The sequence below is a fragment of the Phocoena phocoena genome, chromosome 7 (assembly GCF_963924675.1).
Source record: "Phocoena phocoena chromosome 7, mPhoPho1.1, whole genome shotgun sequence".
Classification (NCBI taxonomy): domain Eukaryota; kingdom Metazoa; phylum Chordata; class Mammalia; order Artiodactyla; family Phocoenidae; genus Phocoena; species Phocoena phocoena.
The window spans coordinates 37570174-37577316 of record NC_089225.1 but is presented as its reverse complement, the minus strand read 5'-3'; the positions used below and the strand labels follow the sequence as shown (position 1 = coordinate 37577316).

Genomic DNA, 7143 nt, shown 5'->3' with positions numbered 1-7143 from the left:
TACCTGTAAATAATTTTTACCCATGTGATACCATGAGTTTTGAGCTTTGCAAAACACAGCATTTTTCACTGCATAATACCAGAAAATCCCTGAGAAAGTGAAGGTTTGGTCACAAATCCCTATATAATCTGATTTGTGAAAAACATCTAGGTTTTTATGATCATCTGCTGCTAAGCACTGAATGGGCCCAATGTCTAAAAGATTGACAGTGTTTTACTTTTCATTTGGAACAATACTGTCAGCTCCTGTTATATTTCTTACCCTTCCAGAAAGAGGCTAAAAACAAAAATTAAACTTTACTATTTCCTTTAGGCAAGGGCAGTTTCCTTTTTATACAGGCAATAATAATGGCAAATGTTCCCATAGCCTGACATAGTATGCCAGGTGTCAGAGAAAAACCAGACCCCGACAGTAGTTTAAACAATAAAAACAGATTGTTATTCAGGACTACTGCAATAGGAGAAAAAATATCTCAATATAGAACTGGGCTCAATTCTGAATGCAACAAGTTAAAAACTGGAATTTATAGCCTAGGAGAAAAGTAGAGGGGTCTGTGGATGAAAAACTGTCTCAGAGGGTAGCATAATTCTTGCTACACCAACCTAACAGGATTCTTGCTGAAGGCAGGTAAGGGTGATCAGACATCACCAGGGAGATGGTGGGTGATGAGGAATTTGATCATATGTCAAGAGTGATCAGATATCAAGAGTGGAGTATTCTTGCTAAACTGACTTGACAGGATTCTTGCTAAAACTAGACTTTACAAGGATGGAGACAGAAGTCCGAAGGGTCAGGTTTAGTTGAGCAGAGGGCTCAAAAGAACATGACTATAAAGTTTGGTCAAGGAGAGAATCTTTGTCACAGTCGCTCATTTCACCCTCACAATAATACCTTAAGGCATATGCTGTTAATTTCCCATTTTAACCATGTGGACACTGAGGCACAGAGAGGTTAACGACTTGCCCAAGGTCCCATGCCTAGTAGGATGTAAAACCAGGTTTTTTTTTTAAATTGAAATATAGTTGAACTACAATATTATATTAGTTTAAGGTGTACAACATACTGATTCGATATTTTTATAGATTACGCACCATACAAAGCTATTACAAAATTATGGACTATATTCCCTGTGCTGTACATTACACCCATGTGACTTTTTTATTTTATAACTGGTCATCTGTACCTCTTAACCCCTTCACCTATTTCACCCATCCTACCCACCCCCTCCCCTCTGGCAACCAATAGCTTGTTCTCTGTATCTGTGAGTCTGTTTACGCTTTTAAAGCCAGGATTTGAATCCTGGCAGTCTGGTTTTAGACATTGTGTGCCTTGCAAAGGACGGTACTACTAATAGCGACATTTATTGAGCAATGACCATGTTCCAGTCACAGGGCTAATTGATCTGCATGCTTTATCTCACAGAAGTCTGAAAACAACTCTGTAAATTTGGTTTTACTATTATTCCCATGTTACATATGACAAAACTGAGGCTTCAGGAGGTCAACATAAGTCATATAGCAAGTAGCAGTGGTCATATAACTATTAGGAGCAAAGGTGGGATTTAAACCCATGGGTTTTTTTCTTTTTTTTCACTCCAGAGCCCATATTCCTAGCTTCCTCTTTCTGATCTTTTTTTTTTTTTTTCAGTTATTAAATATGTATAGAGCTTCTACTAGGCACTGTGCAAGCAGTAGGGCTATAAGAGCAGGAAAGACCAACCCTGCCTTCCCAGAGTTTAGTCTATGGGAAAGATAAGCAACCTTTGGCAATTGCAACCTAGAAGGATAGATGCTGAATAGGACTAGTTACAGGTGCTGTGAGAGTAAAGAGGAGGCACCTAACCCTGGTTTGAGGGACTAGAGAAGGCACCTCAGAAGTCACAGAAGGCATGGAGAGCAAGCAACATCTAAGCACAGGTCTGTCTCACCAAAAAAAAAAAAAGTGGAATGGGCAGGGGTTGGCCAGGTGGCCAAATTGAGGGAAATGTGTTCCAAGCTGAGGAAAGAGCTTATGCAAAGACTTCAAGGTCACTATGAACAGAGCACAGGGTGAAAAGGAACACACTGTGATGTGCTGGAGAGGTAAGAAGGGATAGGATCATGAAGGGTCTTGTTGGTCGCTGATGAAATTCACAATTCTAAGAGCAGCAGGAAACCAATGAAGAGTTCAAGCAGGAAAATAATATGGTTCAATTTGCATACTGGGATGACCTCTCAGACTGCATCATGAGGACTAGTTATCTGGAAGGAGAGCTAGACTGATAGAAGGAAAGGCCAATTATGAGATGGTCAGGAATACAGACAAGTGGGCAAGTGGAAGTTACAAAAGTGAGACATAAGTGGTTTTGAAAGTGATTTCCCAAAGTAATTCAAAATTTCTAGGACTTGGGACTTCCCTGGTAGTGCAGTGGTTAAGAGGGGACATGGACATGCCAATGCAGGGGACATGGGTTCGAGCCCTGGTCGGGGAAGTTCCCACATGCTGTGAAGCAACTAAGCCCATGAGCCACAACTACTGAGACCGCACGCCTAGAGCCTGTGCTCCGCAACATAGAGAAGCCACTGTGATGAGAAGCCCACATGCCACAACGAAGAGTATCCCCCGCTCGCCACAACTAGAGAAAAGCCCACACACAGCAAAGAAGACCCAATGCAGCCAAAAATTTTTTAAATTTATTTAAAAAAAAAAATTTCCAGGACTTGGTAATTGGTAGGGCTGTCAGAGGAGGAATCAGATGACAAGCAGATATGCAGCTTGGAAATCAATTCAAAAAGGAAGGCAATATAAGAGAAACAGCAGGCTTAAGAGGGAAAATAATTATTTCTGTTTGAGAAATGCTGAGCTGTATGTGCTCATGAGACACCCAGATGGACAAGTTGCTTGCGTGGATGGTAAGACTGGAGCTCAGGAAGTTCTGGAGATAAAGATGTGGGAAGCATCCTCATGCAAATAATAGTTAAAGCAGTAGGGCTTATGAGATCACCCAGAGAAAGTGTGCAGAGGAGGGAGGAAAGTAAGAATGGGAGACCAGTCTTTAAAGGTTAAAAGAGAAGATTTCCAAGAGACTGAGAAAGACTGGCCTGAAGGATGGGAGGAAAGCCAGATGTGGGCATCACAGGGGTCGGAGAAAAGACTTCAAGGAGGAGTGACCACCATGTCAAACGCTGAAAGGACAAGTAAAAGAGGACTAAAATTATGTCCAGTGGGTTCACCGAAAGAATAGATTTTTGTAGCTTACAAGAAGCTACTAGAAGACAACTACACTCCTGTCTTTTATAGAGCTTTGAAGAATTTATGCTAATCTCCTGAGTTTGGGGGATGTGCATGAGTGAAGGCCTCAGGGAGCAACAAGAGCAGGGAGTGAGAGTATTCAGATTAAAAAAGAGTTTGGGGCTTCCCTGGTGGTGCAGTGGTTGAGAGTCCGCCTGCCGATGCAGGGGACACGGGTTCATGCCCCAGTCCAGGAAGATCCCACATGCCGTGAAGCGGCTGGGCCCATGAGCCATGGCCCTGAGCCTGCACGTCTGGAGCCTGTGCTCTGCAACGGGAGAGGCCACAACAGTGAGAGGCCCGCGTACCACAAAAAAAAAAAAAAAGAGTTTGAAGGTGGTCCAGCGGTCCCTGGTCAAGGAACCAAGATCCCACATGTCTTGCAGTGCAGCCAAAGAATCATGAGACAGCTTGCTTCCTCTACTCTGCTCTTCACATGTGTGAGGATACAACCATGGTCGGCCACCTGCAAACCAGAAGAAGGTTCTCACCAGCACCCAACCATGGTGCCTTCCTGATTTCAGACTTCCAGCCTCCAGAACTGTATGGGAAAGCAGAATCACCAAAAGGAGTGACGACCAGCAATCTCATGAGAAGTCTGGATTTCAGTTTTCATGCCTCAGGACATCCAGTTGGGAACTCCACACCAGCTCCTGGGATCATACTTTCATACCTCTGCTTGCCTGAAGTACTAGAGCCAGTCCTAGCTAACCACGAATGGCTACCCAGAGGAAACACCTGGTGAAACACTTCTATCCTTACATCAATCCTTACATTTCAATCTTTACCTGCTATATCTGTATCTGATCAAGCCAGCTACAGTGACAGAATGCCTCCATACCTTCTGTAAGACCTGTATTGTCCAGCACTTTGAAGACAGCAATGATTTGCCCAAGGTGTGGCAAACAGGTTCATGAGACAAACCCGTTAGAAACGCTGAAGTTGGATAACACATTAGAGGAAATTATATTTAAGTTTGTCACTACTACGAGAATAAGAACTTGAGTGGGAGTCTGAATTTTGGAAGAAAAACAAGCCTCAAGAAAATGGACAAGATGATACTTCAAAAGTTGACAAGCCTAAAGTAGATGAAGGTGAGGAAAATCAAGATGATAAAGACTATCACAGAAGTGACCCATAGATTGCTATATGTCTAGATTGTTTATGAAATAATGGACAATCAGGGGACAATGTAGTAAAGGGTTTAATGAAGAAATTCATTTGGTGCTCTACACATATAACTATGGGAACTATTAAAAAATTTCTAAGTTTAAAACTAAAACTTCCTGGGCTTCCCTGGTGGCGCAGTGGTTGAGAGTCCGCCTGCCGATGCAGGGGACAAGGGTTCGTGCCCCGGTCTGGGAAGATCCCACATGATGCGGAGCGGCTGGGCCCGTGAGCCATGGCCGCTGAGCCTGCGCGTCCAGAGCCTGTGCTCCGCAGTGGGAGAGGCCACAACAGTGAGAGGCCCATGTACCGCAAAAAAAAAAAAAAAAAAAAAAAAAAACTAAAACTTCCAAGTTCTTATGAGTTGAATGTGCTGTGCAATGGTGAAATTATGGGGAAGGACCATACTATGGAGTTCATCTACATGACAAGATGGAGACTAAGAGGCAAAAACTTTCGGTGTCTGAACTGCTCAGCTTCGCAAGTCTGCCCTCAGGATGGCCCTTCGTATCAGTCATACCCCCATACCCCATGGTATTGCAGTATCGACCAAGAATTGATTTTGCTTAGACCACGAGGCCTAGATCCCACTGAATGAATCCTGCACTATGTGTTTACTCATCGACAGACTGCACAGTGAATGGAGTGTGGACTGGAGGGACACAACCTGATTTTCAGCATGTGAATAAGGCCGTTGTCTGTCTCTAGATTGTCAGTTGCATTTATGTTGCTTCTATTAAGAGCAAACCAAGTGCCATTCTGCTACTGAACCATCTGCATAAGGTATCTGTGCTGTCTCACAGTGTACAAATCATGGTTGAAATCAGTTAGGTGTGCAGCCATGATTCAGCCTTCTGAATATTTTGCTTGCCTGTTCCAAGACTGTTCTAATGTTTGATTACACCAGTAATATGGCTCAATCTTTGTGGTGTTGCTGTTTTCACATACTTACTATTTGATTAATTCTTGTTTAAATAGACTACTGTACAAGGAACTAATAATTATTATATCTTGAAATTATTTTGTATGGGAAATATATTTAGAAAAGTGGTTCTTGAGCCACTGTCCTGTTTTAAAAAAAAAGAGTTTGGAGGTCAAAGCAAGGACACAAGCACTGCCTGGAAGCAAGCTTGTGTAGAGACTAATACTGTGCGGTTGTCTAGATTGGGTTTACCTCTTTGCCTCATCAATAAAGCAGGTTGTTGTGAGGTTTAAAAGAGCTAACTGGTGTAATGGGTTTAAACAATGCTTGGTACACAGTAAGCATACTATGTTAGCACCTCTTAATATCTCTTTACTTTCTGGGGGTCTCTGTAAACCTTCAGAATTCTGATGAAATCTTTGAGAAGGTGAGCCCCTAGTACCAACTGAGATTGGATTCTCTCCAGTCTGGCAAAAAACAATTTAAAAGTGTTTATAGGTAGACTTATTTTGATCCAAAAGAAAAAGGGGGAAAGGGTAGAAAGGACTGGCTATGTCACTACAGGAAGCAGTGAAGTCTGTGAAAATAGACCAGGCCTTGGAAACTACCTGTGGCCCACAACCTAGTTTATAAATAAAACAGCCACATGCATACTATTACGTAGTGTCTATGGCTGATTTCATGCTACAATAGCAGGGTTGAGTAGTTGCAACAGAGACGGTATGTCCTGCAAAGCCTAAAGTATTTAGTATCCGGCCCTTTACAGAAAAAGTTGCCAACACTTGGTATAGTCAATACTTTCAAAATATTATGAAAGCACTATAGAGAAAAAAGTTAAAGCACTTGGTAATTTAACTTATTGTAAATTCTATATAAATTAGTTGTATGATTTGGCTGCTCAAAAGTGAAATTAAACCATAGTTGGATTGCTACAAATATAGGATCCAGAATGATGGAGGAGATAGCTGACCAAGCTGGAAATATTATGCTGAGCTAGAAGCAGTACTATTGCAATCTAGAGCAGCACCATCCAAAAGAACTTTCTGCAAAGATGAAAATGTTCTTAAATCTGCACTGTCCAATACAGTAACCGCCAGACACTGTTTGAATAAAGAACTGAATTTTAATTGTATTTAATTTTAACTAATTTAAATATAATCACATGTGACTAGTGGCTACCATATTGGATAGTGCAGATATAAAGTGTTCAGCATCACAGAAGTACTTGTGTAATAAAAAGAAAACAATTTAATTCAATAGACCTTTTCAGTCCTTTCTTCTGCAGATACAAAAGTAAGATTCAATTAAAATATAGCAGGTATATAGATGCCCACAAAACTAAAATACATGAATATAAATGCCATTATGATAGATAAAAATTGAGTACCCAGTATGTGCCAGGATTTAGGCAAAGTTCTGAACATTTATTATTTTATTTAACCCTTCAAGAAATCAGTGAAATAAATAATTATCATCCTAAATTTCATATTTTAACAAAACACTGAGCATTAAAAAAGACAAAATATGCAAGACCACAAGTGATAATTGAGTTTCAAACACAAATCTGCCTGACTCTCACACCAAAGGTTCTTTCTACATAACAAAGAATGAATTATATATTGTAGGAATACAAATAAGGGAGAAATGTATTCTGCTTTTATTTTTTATTTTTATTTTTTTTTTGCAGTACGCGGGCCTCACTGTTGTGACCTCTCCTGTTGCAGAGCACAGGCTCCGGACGCGCAGGCTCAGCGGCCATGGCTCACGGGCCCAGCCACTCTGCG

At 41.3% G+C, this 7143-nt stretch overlaps 1 pseudogene; it reads left to right on the top strand.

Moving 5' to 3' along the window:
- Positions 1-3987: 3987 nt before the first annotated feature.
- Positions 3988-5007, top strand: LOC136125362 (polycomb group RING finger protein 5 pseudogene; annotated as a pseudogene).
- Positions 5008-7143: the final 2136 nt, after the last annotated feature.